Source organism: Sipha flava, unplaced genomic scaffold (genome assembly GCF_003268045.1).
Source record: "Sipha flava isolate LNK unplaced genomic scaffold, YSA_version1 83_pilon_pilon, whole genome shotgun sequence".
In the NCBI taxonomy this organism is placed as follows: domain Eukaryota; kingdom Metazoa; phylum Arthropoda; class Insecta; order Hemiptera; family Aphididae; genus Sipha; species Sipha flava.
Window position 1 is genome coordinate 230,690 of NW_020273625.1, and position 17,930 is coordinate 248,619.

At 29.7% G+C, this 17,930-nt stretch overlaps 1 protein-coding gene and 1 pseudogene across 2 annotated transcripts in view; both read right to left on the bottom strand.

The window, feature by feature from the left end:
• LOC112693256 (structural maintenance of chromosomes protein 4) overlaps positions 1-17,930 on the bottom strand; it is a 36,646-nt gene that overhangs the window by 17,776 nt on the left and 940 nt on the right. The window contains exon 1 of one of the 2 annotated variants that reach the window (XM_025568242.1): positions 636-677. The exons of the other annotated variant lie outside the window; for it this stretch is intronic. The gene's annotated coding sequence lies outside the window, so the exon portion shown is untranslated. Of the gene's footprint in view, positions 1-635; positions 678-17,930 lie in introns of those variants that run through there. 2 annotated transcript variants of the gene reach the window in all.
• On the bottom strand, positions 8,531-16,765 carry LOC112693258 (annotated as a pseudogene).

Below are 17,930 nucleotides of genomic sequence, written 5' to 3' on the forward strand. Positions count from 1 at the left end.
TTATTATGCATATTTTAGCAATTTTCTGAAATATAATGCATATATAGAAAAAAATATTATGAAGTTATTAATATTATTATTTATTACTTGGCGCATGTTCATCGTAAATTCCGTGAATCGTGCAGTTATATAATTTGATTTTTGTATATTTTGATAATAAGATAAGATAAAGTTTGATATAAGTACCAATATAATAGTAACTCTCCAGGTAACTTAAAAAATATTATAAAAATCCCCTTGATTTGTTTAAATTGATTTTTGTTTGTGAATGTTTGTTTAGATGAGTGAGTGTTAAAATAAAATTTCATTTCAATACAACATACAGTTCCATACAATTCAATAAAATATATAAAATACAGTTGATATATTTTAAAGAATATTTTTTGTTGAATATTAATTATTTAATGAATTGTATATATTTTAAAATTAAATTAATAAATAATAAACATGCATTTTTGTTTGCATATTTTCGCATATTTTTGCATATTTTAAGAACCATTGCATAAATGCATGCATATTTCATACGTTTTTAGTGCATATAATTCCGGGCCCTAGTGATAACTATAAAACTAAAAATATTTGAATATTAAATACAACATTTATTTATAAAATAAATATGTGACGAGTATACTCACGGATGCGTAGATAAGGCATCTCAACAAGACTCTTCGCGTATATGTGCTTCAAATTGTTTACACAGGCAAGATAGGGTTTGGCTCAATTCATAGTGATTCATATGATCTAAGATCTGTCTCTTCGCAGTCGACTAGAGCACCATGTTGTCATTTTGTTATTATCACCCAAAATGTTTTATTAAAATATATAATTAATACATAAATATATATTATTAATCACATCCATATTATTAATAAACGAAATATATAAATTTAAATTAAATTCTCCATGTCCACATGTAAAGTGATTGGTACATATTTCGAAATTTTAAACATCAACAAACTAGTAAATTTAAATAAATACTTATTTTGAAAATTACCTCTAATTATTTTGACAATAAGACTTTATAGTCCGTATTATCTTTACAACCACATATGAAATATTACCAATGTTTGTTCAATTTTGTAGTTTAACTAGTAAGCATTAAATAATTAGAATGGAATATTCCATTATTAATACTTATATATTTTAGTTATATTTTTCTTTTAGTCCCCAAATAAGCTAAGACTTTTTAATCTGTTCAAATCATTTTCTAATTATTTTTATTAAAATGAACAACACTAAGTATTTTATTTTTCTTGAAAAAGTTTTAGTAAAATCATCTAAAATTCATAAAACTTCCATTCAATGGCAAACAAATAATTTTAAATCATTCTCAAAAAATGTATTTGAATTAGGTTTTAGTTTTGTTGTAGCCAAACCAATACAATATGATGGTAATTGATAAAAAATGTGTATATATTTGTAAGTAAAGGTTGAAATGATTTTTAAATTATAAAATATTAACAATAAAATAAGTCGACAGGAGAAAATTGTAAGTACAGGTATTCACTTGTACGTGAAGAATTCCCAATTCAATTCATGTCCGTTTTTAATTAATGTGCATGTTTATTATGAATGTGTAAACGAATTCTATATACAGACGATATAGTCTTGATGGCAGAAAGCAAAGATAAACTCAAAGAACAATCAAAACAACTCATAAATGCTGCTAAACGTGTATGCCTAGAGATTAACGCAGAGAAAACTGAGTATATGGTCGTGCAAAGACATGAACAAAAAAGCTGTCGTAACGAGGTCCTGGAAGTCGAAAACTACAAATTCAAAAGAGTGCAGCAGTTCAAATACCTTGGCACACTAATTACACAGCAGAATGAAATAGGTACGGAAATAAAAGCAAGATTACAAGCTGCCAATAAATGTTATTTTGGCCTGACAAAGTTATTAAAATCTAGAGTAATCTCGAAAAATCTGAAGTCCAAATATACCAGACACTTATCAAGCCAGTGGTGACATATGGGTCAGAAACTTGGACCATGAGGAAAAACGACAAAAATGCTCTTTTAGTGTTTGAAAGAAAGGTACTGAGAAAAATCTATGGACCATGTAAAGACGAACATACAGGTGAATGGAGAATACGTAAAAACAAGGAACTTCAGGATTTGTATCAAAGACCAAGCATTAAAGAAGATATCACCAAAAGAAGACTGAAGTGGGCAGGACATTCTTGGAGAAAAACAGGGTCGTTGATAAAAATAGTACAAGAGAATGCACCAAAAGGAAAACGACCACTTGGAAGGCCGAGGTTACGCTGGGAAGATAGGATCAAAGAAGACATAGAGAAAGTGAGACCAGGATTGGATTGGAAGGAGTTAGCTTTAGATAGAGAAACTTGGAGACAAATCTGTTGGACGACATGATCTTGAAGGCCGAAGTCATGGAAGAAGAAGAAGAAACTAATTCAAAGACAATTATATAAATGTAATAGCACTATTAATAAGTTTCTACAGTAAAATTATTGATACTGAAAAACATTATTGAAATACCTATATTTTTTTACTTTATTGGCTTTATTTTACTATTTAGTGATAACAACAAAAATAATAACGTAGTGCTCTAATCGACTGCGAACAGACCCATCTAATATTGTCCCTATCAAAGTCTTAGAAGATAATTATTATTTTCTAAGACCGTAGCATAAAGTGTTCAACATTTTAAGTATAAAATTAAAAAAAAAAATAAATAATGAAAAAGGTCTGTAACTCACGAAGGAAAAGTGATTTGAATGAGAACGAAAAAAATTTTAGTTTTAAAAAGAAACATAAAATAAATTTAATTTTATAAAACACCATAGCGAATTTGAATGGCTAGAATATAGTGTACCTATCTTGTTATGCTGTTTTTTGTTTTAATTGTATTTATTTTGCAAAGAATTTATAACCTGAAAATGTAATCAGAATTGAATACAACAATTAAAGAAAAGTATGTTTTTTATTTGTGTATTTATTTATATAAATTAAAAAAATAATTTTTATTTATAAAACATTGGCATACCAAGTGGCATGGATAAAAAAAAAATTTCTGGGAAGGGGTATTTAAGAGTCAATTCATAATATCTTAATATATCTTAATACAAAGTCCTATATAATAATATTACATTTAAAATGATATTATTATGTCTCGTATTTAATGAAAATTATTTTGTTATTCAATTTTTAATATATTCATAATTCTAATTCTAATATTCTAATATATATATACCTCCTAATCTAAGATTGAAATGTAAAATGAAAATATAATTTTACTATAGTATGCAAATATTAATAAATAATAATTAAATATCATTAAAAAAAAATCTGGGAGTTGGAAACCCCTCCCCCGTAACTACGTCACTGTGCATAACGATAAGATGTGGAACAGAAAGAAAATAAGTTAATTAATAAAAAATATGAACCTCTACCTCCATAAATGCATATATTTTTTTACTTATAATGTGGAACTCCAAAGACTTTTTTAGAGGCCGAGTATAGTTAGGGATATTGCCAAACGAAAACTAAGTTAGGCAGGACATGCTTGGCGCAAACAGGGTACTTTAGTAAAACGGGTGATCGAAGAAGACCCTATAGGAAAAATACCACTAGGTAGACCTAGGCTGAGATGGAAAGATGGGGTGAAAAGAGAAGTGGAAAGGATAGAGCCTGGTGTCAAATGGAGAGAAGTAGCGGAGGACAGGGATAAGTGGCAAAATTTATCGTTTTCAGGATGGTCTTAAGGGCCGAAACTAAAGAAGAAGAAGATATTTTTTTACTTTTATTTATTTATTAATTTTTTTAGTTGGTTGAAAAATTGTGAAAACATTCAAAAACTGTTAAAACATTTAAAATCAAATGTTCAGTATAATAACTATAACAGTTCTAAATCGACTGATATATAATAATCAACTGCCAAAAAAAAAAAAAAAAATGAAGTTTTAAAAAATAAATAATATGTAAAAGTACCTACTTATAAATATAACTCTCTTTTATGCCAAACAGGGACTTTGCCAAGAACAATAATTTTTAGATATTTTTAACAGAAAAATTAATTATACAAATTGTATCATTTAAAATAATATACTTGAAGTTTGTTCAAATATGACTATTATTAGTGATATTAAAAACTGTAAATGATGTACATTATGTGTGAAAAAGTAAGGTAATATTATATTACTTAGAAATTAGATATTAATAAATATTTAAATAATTTTATTTTTACAAATTTTTTTTCCATTAGATCTTATAAAAAAGAAAAATTATCCCTATGTGTAAGACACATTATTCCTAATAGCTATATTGTATCAAATGGAAGAGGAGCTGAACATATTTTATTGAAATACTTTTTGTTTTAAAAAAACTGCATTTCTGATATTCCTCTTGTAATACGAACATACAATAGTGCAAATGTTATGTCAGGATCTACATCTGGTGTTCAAACTAGAATAAGAGACTCTCACCCTGAAGCAATTTTCATTCATTGTATGGCCCATAAATTGAATTTGGTTATAAAATTACTTGTAGAACCATTAAGATGCATATACTATACAAATAATAATAAATACTTAAATTATATTCATATATTTTATACATTTTTATCAACACAACATTACAATTTATACATACTTAATACCACGTTATTAATAAATCAACACGATTGATTGCCGTCGCTACCGTTCCAAAGTGACCCAATGTTTCTATACCCCGGTCAGGCACACGAAATCCTGAGCGGTGGACTCTCGACTCTGTCCGGACCGATACGTGTCCGCCTTCTACGGTTAGAGGTGACACCCCCTGGTCGGCGTACGATAACAAGCTTTTCGTATTCGATGCTTAGTCGCCGAACAGCCCCGATCCGGCCGAATTTAGCTAACTTGGGTTACTGGATAGGTACGGCTTATATTCCGCTTTGGTACCTAGTCTAGCGATTCTTAGTCAATCTCTTCAGACATTGCTGTGTGATTATAATCGGCGGTAGTGATGTCGCCAGAGCGCACCAAAAATCTGGTGCTCGACCAGGTTTTCAGTTTAGCGACCCATCGATTCAAGCACCCTTCTCCGCTAGTCATCGACACCCAACGAGAATCTTCGGTTCTTGTGGTGTTGAACGCCTTTTTTAATTAGGCTCCCAGCTAATTAAAGTGAGGTCGGCCTTATATACCCGTCACTTCGATTCCCCAGAATTAAGTAACGCATCACTCTCCAGCATATAATAGGACATAGCAAACAATTATATAAAGCAACATTTGTGAAGTACCAAGAGGTTTAGACAATCATGTGGAGGTAGATGTCTTGGAATTTTTATATGGTTTAGCGATACCCCGGAGAACGATTCCGCTTGATCAGATAGGTGGCGTTGGATGGTGGTAGGTATTTGTAGAATAGTAAACGGTTAGAGATAGGTATATTAGATTCTAGGAAATGCCTAAGGATATGTAGGCGGCTATTTAATTATTTACATTTTGTTTTCACGTATAATTATTATTCTGATTATTATCTTGTATTACACAAATAATTATTATTTTTATTATTATCTTATATTTATGTGAGTTTATCAAAAAATCGTAATATCCAGCTTATTAAAATAAGTGCGATTATTTTATTTAAGTTTAGTTGAATATATATCTATAAAGACATAATACTTTGTACATCGTTCGACCTGTCACCACGGTCTTTTCCCGATTTATCCATTACTCAAAGGTACGCCGTTGCCGCCTCGTGACATATATTAAAGGCCAAAACTCGGGTCGAATCGATACCGATAATCGATTATAGAGCTGACTTGTGAAACACGAAAAGTGATCTCTCTCGGGCTATATATTGATCAGTCGTGCAATAATTGGAGTATTCTGGTATTGCGTCGATCATATGTATCATGATACATACAAACAGGCGTTTTATTGTGCAATAGTCTGAGTAGTCTTGAACCGTATGTTGAAGTCCTGTCATTCCTATAAGCACGCCAACCGCGATGTATTAATCAATAAAAGTTATTTCTAGCATGATGTATTAATTTATATATTATTATTTCTAGCATTTAAAAAAATAAAATGAAAAAAATATATCTCAATAAATCACTTGGAGTACCATTTCATTTAAACCTCGCGACACGTTTGTTTTTGAGATGGGAGCCCCAGGTGAGCCTTCAGTCAAACAGTAGACTAAGATATTTGACTTAGTTAGTTTAGTGTTAGAAATGATTAAATTCTCAAATTGTATGTGAGAACAGTTACCACGGCAGAGGGAGAAAGTGACATGAGGAGATTTGAAATCGTTGACCTTAATTTTCCATGAACCAATGGGATAAGCTGATCCTTATTATATATAAAACTTATGGTTTTAATGTAAGCCGATTGCTTCGACTTTAACTTGATGAAAGGATTGCGATGCGTTGGCATAGGTCCCTATTAAGGTGTTATCATCTGTAGAAATGTCACCTATGATCAATGCGTAGAAGAAATCAGTAATATCGCTCCCTTGAAGTATATTGGCTAAAATGTTTGTATGCTGGAAAATGAAGTTTTTAATTTGATTCTTAATGTTCTATAATTTATGTATAATTTTAGAAGTAAATATTATGGTGTCAAAAAATGTTTGTTAAGTTCAAATAATAAACCGATGAGCCATACAGTGTCGAAAATATAAGCTTTGTTGAGGAAAATCCCTAAACAATTGGTTTTTGTTTTAAAAGATGTAGCAATGTGGTCCATTACACAGTGAAATTGGTGGAATAAATGAACCTATACAAATTATTTTAACGTAGTCCTCCGAAAATTGTGGCCTCTTATAATATAAAATTGTCTTGTTGTTTAGTGAGTTTAATCTCGTTATATTAAATTAATATTTTGTTTCTTTTCTCGGATGGAACTTCTTCCGAGTTTTCTCCACAATAAATTAATATAATCTTACCATATATTTATCATTGATTTTTTTGTTATTTAAATGTCTTTCTATAATATAGAATATTTTATGATATATTATAATATACAATTAAAATTCTATGGACTCTGGTTTCCGAATCTCGATTATAGGTTGGTAATCATTATTATCATCTATACGATGCTTCGACCAAATAAAGGCGAGAAATATCGCACAATATTATATTTTAAGTTCTGTATAATATTGGCAAAAAAAAGAATTATATTTTCGTCATGCTTGTAAAATAGTTTCAAAATTATTAATTGAATTTACAAAAAAATTTTAAAAAAAGGCTAATCTGCATATGACAATGGATTGCTAGAAGATAATAATATGGATCATTTAAAAAGAATTTGCATCAAAAGACCTAGGTTCTTTCAAAAACCATCAGACCTTTTTAAAACCATATTGCAGTATAAAAAATTATCAATAAAAAAACAAAATACAACGACGCATTACCAATAATATTAAAAGTCCAAAATACTTAAAGATATTTAATATTCGAAGACTCATTTGCTTTTTTGCAATACTTGTTCAGAGTAACAAAACGTTCGTGATACTATATACCAGGGATGAGTAATTCAAAATATCTATCTAGAAAGCCAATTTATATAACTTGAATCTGGTGGGCTAGAGTAAAGAAAGGGAAAAAATGATCATTAAAATTAATTAAATTAGCATTTATTTTATATAATTCAATTGTATGACTTAATCAATACAATAAAATAAGTACCTAATACCTATAGCCATGTTAGCTATGTCGATATAGATATATATAATACATTGAATAATTTAATTGCAATTCAATATTAGACAAGAATATAATATTTACACTTTACAACGGGCGTACTTTGAAAATGTAGCATGTGCCAGATAAAAAATGTTGCTAGTTGCCAATTCCTGTACAGTAAACTTGAAAATTACAAAAAAGTAAGTATTTTTTTTATATATTTTTTAACATAATATACTTTTACTTTGTATTTAAAATACAAAATTCATTGAGATCTTTAAAATTAACTAAATATCTTCTGTGTATAAATTTAAACGTATATAAATAATGTAATAAGAAATCACATTAAATTACATGAATATAGAATAATTTTACTCATAAAACAGATATGTATTTTTTGATAAAATAATTGTAAATGCCCTTGTTAAAATATCCAATTGAGTATATTGAGAATTTTCACAACTCGTATATTCAAAAGCTTTAATTTGTGATCCCATGGTATATGTAGGACTAGAATAGCTGTGGTCATTTTATGAAGATGATGAAAATGTTAAACTTTCATTCATAGATGATTCTTGGTGATTTTGATTCCCAATGGCTTCTAAACGTTTTTGGACTAAGTATGATTGAATATGTGCCATCGATTCTAAAGCTATTATTTCCGGTAGTTTTTTCAACATACAGGCGATAGTTTTTCCGAAATATTCAAATTCATTTTCTTCGGGTTTCTCGTTCAATTTGCTGGATATTTCACGAAAATCTTCTATAGTGCGTTCTGTGCTGTTCAGATAAGATTCATTAACAGTTTTTGATTTTTTCGGTGCAAAATTTAACATTGGAGTCAATCGCTTGTAATTTTCAATATGAATTGGAGAAAGAAAATTGATCGTTTTATCCAGACTATTTGATTGATTTACAAACTCCACTTCTTCTGTACCATCATTGGAATTTGTAATTTTATTAAAAAAATTGTTTTTTTCCTGAATAATGAAAATTAAAAAGTTAATACCCATTTAATTTCTTAAAAGTAGTGCTAGTTTTATCAATTGAATAATTAGTTAAAAACTGTTTAATTTATTTTATTTTTCATTTATATATTACATAATTGTAAAGGTTTTAAATACTCAAGAACAATAGGATAACATTAGAAAATAAATTTCAAATAAATGGAATTCCCGAAACTGTGGGGAAAACATGCTAGACAGCAAGCATGTGATCTAAGAGCCCCGTTTTACTCAAAATAAAACTCAATTATAAAAGTTTATTTAACATTATTTTATACACACCTATAAATAATCAATAATGTTTCGAAAATATAGATGTTTGAGCTAATAGAAGAGCATTTTATGGAGCGTTTTTGAAAATTTTATTTAAAGAATGCCGTGGAAAATAATTTACTACAGTCCAACTCACAAAAAGTGAACGTTCAAGGTCGATGAATGGGGTCCAAATATTGTCGGATCCAAGGGTTCTCCATTTTGTAGTACGTACCAAACGTGTTTAATATTATTGTAATGTATATGTTGTAGAGTGGTATCAACAATTTAAAATATCGCAGCATATAAGGGGTTTGAAGATCACTTGTTAAAATTGGCCACGGGGACCTCTGATGTCAGCGCTCACTTTTTGTGAGCCGGACTATAAATATGTAACCTTATACAATATTAATAGCAGATGACACTATTGCATTTAAGGGGTACTGTTAAAGCACTATTCTCACCATGGTTAACTAACAATAAAATAAAGAGTATTCACATGCAAGAGGTATCTGGGTCTTCTGCTATATTATTATAGTACTGCTATTATCGCAATCATAAAATACGCGTGTGTGCTCTGTGTCTAACCTTATAAACCCTCATAAACAGGAGTCACCAGAAAACATTCCTTTTCAAGATTATCGGACTCGGAATGTAGTCTGAATTCCGCATTTTCTAATTCAGTATTGAAGGAATAAGCAGGACAAAATCAGATAATATATGTATATTATTATTATAACAACTTTAAACATTTTTATTTTCAATAATATTCTTATAAAATGTGCCTGAATTATTATATGATGCAAATAAGTGAAAATGTACAGAATTGTGTGTTTCTATACTAAAATAACCGTGTGCTAAGGTTTTTATCCCATCTTTCAATATATGTATTTTTTCATTATTTTCACACAATATACGTTTATTAATAGGTTTTGAAAATACCTTATGTTTATTAGATTGCGTTAAATTCATATTACAGTATGCTACGCAGTGGCGTATTTGAGACTTCTACTCGGGGGGTGAGGGCGATATTAAGTGGGGTCAATAGCCCCCACTCACAACAAACTTTTTTTAGACATTTAAAAAAACAAAACACATTTTTATTTACAAAACAAAATCAATATTTATTTTCTTAATACTAGTGAATCTATCAATTACGAGTACATCATCAACATTTATTTAAATTGCTCTACGAACGTTTATAGTCCGCGACATGAAAAGTGACCCCTGCCCGTCATGAACCTAGCGGTCGTTTTGCCTCAGTGGTCATAATACTTTCAAAATTAACTCCCGCGTTTTTTAAAATTAATCTATTAACATGGTATATTATATTCATATTGTATTATACGAATGATAGGACAAAATGGTTTAAGAAATGATCCGTATAAAACATTAATTTTATACATATATTATACATACCATTTATTAATTGTTAATAATAATTGCATGACAATCTACAAATATATAGGTATAAACATAAAATCAAAATAAATCATAATCAATATTATTTATTCCAATTGCTTTATATCTGATTCTTTATCACTGCGATTGCTATCATCAGGCAATTTTGTCAAAATTATTGGTTCCATTAAGATGTCCCTAAGAATTTTCTTTTGGTTATCTAATTCTTGCAATTTTCCGGCATGTCTTACACACTTCTCCCAATCCTCATTGGTTACCGCATCTAACGCATCGTGGATAAGACGCTCGATATCCACCATCTTGAATATATTGTTGTTTTTCGCCACTCGACACTTGACTTGGAACCATATTAGTTAAATTACGTTGTACTGGCAATGATAAGAAGGTAACTGTATTACTTCATGTCCATTTTCTGACGCAATTTGGTCCAGCAAATATTGCTTTTCACGCGGGATTAAGGCTTTAATTTTTTGGTGACGTTCTGGTAGCATTTCAAGTGAATGATATTCAATATTTTTTTAGTTAACCATGTTTGTACGTCAGATATTCTCTAATTGCTTTTTGGGTACGTAGTATGATATGACGCATTGTCCATAACTATTATAGATAGCTCTTCAAAATTATTTAACAGTTTAATAAACCATTTTTGAAATATTTCAGCTTTTATTCGACTATGGTAGTCAACAGTATTGCCTATATTACTAAGGAATACTAATTTGGACCCTTGAATAAAGCCGTAACGAGCACATCCAGCGTGATACACAATGAGCCGACCTCCTTTTCCCGTAGGAAACATTTTTCAAACATTCAGTGCTACATTAATTTTGCTATCGAATGGTTTTGATGTTTCATGTATCGTCAATATAAATTATAAATATAATTATAATTTATTAATATAAATAATAATCTTTTGCCTTCGCAGCATACAAATTTCTCGACGAAATTTCCATCGAAGTGCAACGATGTCATTTCTCTCCATCAAAAATGTTCGACCATTATTACATTTTTTTAAGGAAAATTTCAAAATTTTTAACAGATTTTGCATTAAACGTAAACAACCAGAATAATGGATTTTCTGTTTTAAAGCATTTAATATCGAATTCGTAGTAGGTACTCACCTCGATTGTAGAACTTGTGCACTATTCTTCTAACGACATTTGAATCAAAATTATCGAGCTCTGATACAATTTTCGCATGTTTGTAGCCTTCACGGGGATATTCGAATGATACAACTGACTGATTCATTGGGTATGATAACTACAATTCAACGAAGAATGAACTACCCACAATTGTATGGACTGTGAAACAATTTAGGCCATATTTGTAAGATAGAAATTTCACGATAGTAACTGACCACAGACTTCTCACCAGGCTGTTTGAAGCAAAATATCCGGGTCCCATCTGCTAAGATGAATATTGCAACTAGGAGAATTTGATTATGAAGTAATATATAACCTGATACTTAAAACACGAATTCTGATACACTCAGTATAATAGGAATTAAAAATATAACACAAGTACCTGAAGTCTCAAACGAATACCAAGTTAACGTTGTAGAAAATATAAGACAAATAATATCAAATAAAAATTTTAAAAAAGTAGTTCGGAACCTATTTAAAGCACCTGAAGAGTATGCTATAGGTCAGTAGTCTTCAACCGGTGGGTCGCAACCCAATTTTGGGTCGCGTAAGCTTTAAGATTGGGTGACGATAAGTTTTCTGTTTAAAATTTAAAAAATTCATATTTATATATATATTATATAATGTATGTCATATGATATTGCATAAAAATGTTTTTGAATAAACCCGAAACCGTACTATTTTATACTATTTTAAATTTGTAAAAGATTAGAATTAACGCTTTTTTTCTCAAACACTCATACTTAATTAGAAAAAATCCACAAACCAATATGCAACACATACCATTAATCATTATTGTCGAACAGATAGTGGAGGAGTGTACACAATTAATTTCAATACGCACAAACCTGAACATGCCATCCAACATAGTAAAAGTACTTAGCGAAATACAAACTCTGAAAATCGTTACATTATTAAGTATCACAAATATTATATTAGTAAATCTTAATTTACATCTAACTTCACCTTTATAATATTTCATATGTAATATTGTAATTTTAAATCTAACACCCAACACATCAAATATGTGACATCTAATAGTTAATAATATTTGCTGTGGAAGCCTCAATTTTCAAATAAAAGAAAAAAAAGAATGAACAATCAAATGAAGTGATAGCACGACTTATTTTATAAATCTAATTTACATTTCATATATCTATATCTATAAACTGCATTGTGTTAAATTGAGCTAAGGTGGAGGTATTTCGTGTGAAAACAGTCCAAGACAAATATCGCACTCATTTCTTTGTGTATCAAAACATATACATTTTTCGGTATCATTACATACATTTTTTTTGTATCATTACTTATATTAAAAATTAAATATTTCCTAAATACCTAAAAAATATAAATTTTGATTTATTTAGTTATAAAAGCACTTCTAAAATGGCATACATTAAACAATTTTAACTTTTATATTTGGTTCTCATGGCTAATGAAATTTATATGGGTCGCGAAAAATGTTTAGTAAGAAAAATGGGTCGCAGGTCGAAAAAGGTTGAATACCACTGCTATAGGCCACTGTGTCACAAAAGATTTTAAAATTAACAAAAGAATTGCGCTTAAATTCAGAAGAAGATTCAGTTATATTGAAGAGCTCAAAATCCAAAAGAAGTCGTTAATCCAGATAGCAAATATAGTATCAAAAGGAAGAATTATTATCTGTCTAATAACCAAAGACCATCATTGGCAAAAATCATGCTATGAAAACATATTTCTAACATTAGTTAATTTTAGACACTATTGTACAACGGAAAATATTACAAAACTAGCCTTGTCTAAAATTTCTTGTAGTCTAAATAATTTGCAATGACATGCAATTCATATTATGCTCAGATAAATTTTCAAAGGCTCTTAAATTGAGTTATTGGTATTCTAATTTGACGAATATTCTGAAGAAATTAAAATTATAAATTAATGATATGATTTACCAATGGGTGGTCATCAAGACATCCCTAGAACAATAAAAAGGATTAAACAGCATTATCAATAAAAGAATTAAAAAAAAATCTAATCATATGTTTCATCATGTTCGGACGTAACAGTTAGTCAATCTCATTGCCAATTATGAACTTTGTGATGGCATTTTGTATTGCGTACTGCAGAACAAACCGCTTCTGGTAGTAACGAAGTCTATGCGCAAAGTAGTGGTGATTGCAGCCCATGATTTCGGCAGCCATTTTTTCGGTAGAAAATACCATCAGTCGAATCACCTCTTACTATTGGTCTTCTTACATGTGATGTTATGTTAGATAACACATATTTGTGTGCTTGGATTGTCTACTACATAAAAAAAACCAGCAGCCCCAAAGAAAAGGCCATTTTCTACAATTCACGTGAACCATCAAGGACCTTTTGAAACTAGCACTTCAAAGAATAAATATTTATTTGTCTTAGTAGATAACCTAACAAAATATGTGCAACTTTTTCCATGCAAAACTACTGACGCCCTGGGTGTGGTCAAGTTAATGAAACAGTTCTGTGACAATCGAGGGATATCTGACAGGATTATTAGTGATCGGAGAACTTTCTTCACATTTCACCTATTCAAATAATTTTGCCAAGATAGAAGAATTGCTCATACCCTGAACTTTACGAGACACCCTCAGGCCAACAAACAGGCAGAATGTACAAATCGTACCATAGTGTCATTGTTAAGTATCATAGCTAAATCCAAATAAACATGGGATCAATAAGTCTACGAGGTAAAACGTACTCGTATATTGAAAACAGTTGAGAACTAATCTACATCAAAAACCCAGTACGAAGTCTTGCATGGTTATTTACCTCGTGTACATTGTGGAGCCCTGCAATAACTTGGTAAAACTAAAAACGACTGTCAAGCACCTGAAATAGTTCAGGAAGAAATCCAAAATAAATAATCAAAGAAAAACAGATTTTTATGTTTGACCAGTGTTTGGCTAATATTGGGAACCCTTTAAAATCAATTCCACACAGTTGGTCGTTAATTTAATTAAGTTTTAACTGTAGAGTTATTCTTTTAATTGATCTTTGAGAAATTACAGTGTTGAAAAAGTGTTTAATAAAAGCTTATAGACTCTAGGTCCTAAAAAATAAATATTTAATGCTAATTGATTGGTTTCATTACTTAATCTATAACCACCTTTTTGTTTGGTTCATAAACTATACTTTATTTGCCGAAAAAACGCAACTAGACGGCGGCCAAAACTCGTCTATTCTTGCGCATTCCCACCACTTTTTAACCAGGCCCGTAGCCACGGGGGGGCAAAGGGGGGCGTTGCCCCCCTAGACTTGATTGTTGCCCCCCCCCCCCAACAAACGTTAATAATGTCATGACATTTAGTAGTTAGCATGAATGTAGATAGTAGGTTTTTACTATCTACAGCCGTGGTAGTTAAATATAATATAATTTATTGCTTGATAATAATTTCATCGGCAGTAGAAGCACTGTTTAATATAAGAAATTATTTTTAGCAATATTGTATAGCATTTGCACTGGAAAATACGATGGCATCTGATTGATGTCTGACGACAACACCGAACAATAAGTATAACCATTGATTATAGAATAGAATAGAATATTCTATAATCAATGGTATAACATATCGAACCGATAACATTCACCATTTCATTAGATCCTAAAATTCTAAATTTGGATGTATTATTAATGGAACTCAACAAGCAAAAAGATAGAAAATTACAACTGTTTCAGTTTAAAAAAAAAACTGGTAAATTCAAAAAATAATATATTATAAAAATATTCAAAATGTAATTATGTTCACTTTATTCTAATTCTTATTATTTTAATTTAGAGTACCTATTATAAAAATTACAGTATTAATAAATTAAAAATAGCATTAATATTGATTTTTTTCTAATGCCCCGCTACAATTTTGTCTGCCCCACCTGAAGATTTGGCCTGGCTACGGGCCTGTTTTCAACGCAATCACATATCGGTAGCCGCGTAGTGTGAAAAATTTGAGTTCGAAACGGCAAACCAAATGTACTAAAAGTGCTGGGAATACGCGAACAAGTAGAGTTCTCTCGGCGAACAGAGAATATGAGACTTAACCATAGTAAACAATCAAGGTGATAAATATTTTTCACTTAATCTTAAATAACTCACAACTGTATCATAGTTAAATAGTTTTTGGCTTAAACTAACCAGTCTTTTTTTTTAAATATTTTATTTCTCTTCTCCAGATTTAATTTCCAAAGCCAGTTTTTATTTTCTTAGTGTCTTTGCTGAACACCTAGATGTTTGGTTTGAAGAATCAGTAGTTATAGTTATGAAAGATTCATTTGAAATATCAGAAATATTCATGGAAACATTTAACTGACTTCATAATCCTTCTGAACTTGGAACTGAACTACTACAGCCACTTTCATCATTTAAATTATCATCAAAATGCAGTGGAGAATCATGGGTTTTTTATTGTAGTCCAGCCAATTTTGATCTTTCAAATAATATTTCATCTAAAATTATAAATTAAAAATAATTGAGTTGTGCACTTATTAAAATCAAAATTCATTTTTGAAATATTTTTAATTATAAGTTATATTTTAATAATTATACTAATTACTTACCAATAAATGTTGATGGAATTGCATTGAAAACTAGTCGATTTTTGGCTGTGAAGTTTAAAAACATTGAGTTTTTAAATTGTTCTCCACAAACTTATTACTATTTGTTTTAGAAAGTGCATTGATCAAATTTTTAACATAACAATTTTTAATCCAAAATGCTAGACGCTCGTCTTTTGAATACTAGAAAAGACTGATATTCCTGATATTTGCTTTACTTTTGCAAAATTCCATAAAACAACCAGTTTTTTCACTGATCATTTTTAAATTTTGTAGTACCATTGAGCTTAAAATTTTTTAAAATCATATGAATATATCACATGGAAGTCACACAAAACGTTAGAATAACCTAACGGAATGCAAGAGTTCAAGATAAGGACCCTCATGTAATGCTAAGGCCGGCCGCACACCAAAAGAGCAAAACTGCTTAAAGCAGACTGAGGCAGCTTTATTATGACTAATTAAAAATAGAACACATGTAATTCAGTGAAACCCGCACACTGATAAGTCATAGTCAAAACAAAACATTTTTACTCTTCAGTCAATTCTAGTCATGACTAATCGTGTTTTATCGAAATAGAACATGCTCTATTCCGTCAGTCAAAACAAAACAATTTTTATTAGTCAAACCGTCAGTTTGACCGGTATCAGATGGTTAACTAGTTGGATACCACTGACGTTGCAGAACGATCGTTCATTAATATAATTAATTACAATTCATAATTAATCATAATATATGATCACTGTTTTTATATATTATATATATATTTTATATATTATATTATATATTAATATATATATTTTCAAATTTTTTTATACATTATACATTTTGTATACCTATATAAATTTTTAAATTTTAAATCATCATTACGTAATTCACGTAAAAAACATTTGATTAAATTATTTGTTGTACGTTTTTTATTTAAAGGATGAACCCACATTCTTTTTTGTTTTTCATCCTCTTCGATATTTAACAACAAAGACCACAAAATAGGAACAATAACTTCTTCTTCGTCGGAAGACATGTTGGTGACTGAAATACTATACTACAATTTTACGACTAATGATGACCTACACAGTTTTGCTTTTTTGGTGTACGACCGACCAAAACAAACTGTTTTTAATTGTTTTTAGACAAAAATGACTAACGATGACTAAAGCAGTTTTGCTTTTTTGGTGTGCGGCCAGCCTAAAAGTGAAACCGGTTTGAATTTCAATATTGGCTTCCAGACCATCAGAAAACAATTTTTTTTTTTCATGGACAAGACGGAATTTTTTGCTTTCATGGTGATCAGACTGATTTCGATGCGGCGATAAACCTAATCGTTTATGTTTACAAAATCAGTAAGCCATCTGTATTCTTCATAGACATGATTTGTACAAAAAAGTATCGATATCACTATATCATAAATTAATTGCTTGTTATCGACATTTTTTTTATAAAAATAACGTTATTTTTTATAATATTGATATTTGTTATCAACATTTTTTTCAGTCACAAAATTAAACATGAAATATTAAGGAACAACAATTCTACAAAACGTTTTTTTCTAATTTAAAACAAAAAAATAATACAATAGACTTTTATTTATTTTAATATATTTTAATAGCGTTGCCGAGTTGACCAAAGAAGAAATAGAAGAAGTATAGAAGTAAAGTAAGTAAAAAAAAAAAAAAAATAGTGGCCGAGTTTACCAATGAAGAAGTAGATGTAGACTGACGTATGTATAAACGTGTAAGTGTATAACCAATAATGGGAAATAGGTTAGAAAGCAATGGACATAAAATAGATTGTAGACATTTGGATTATTTTTATTGATTTATTCAGAGATAAATTTTCCCGCATTATTTTAAATATAAACTGTAATTTAATTTTCGTATCATAGTAATTTTAAGGCAGACTGGCCAGGAC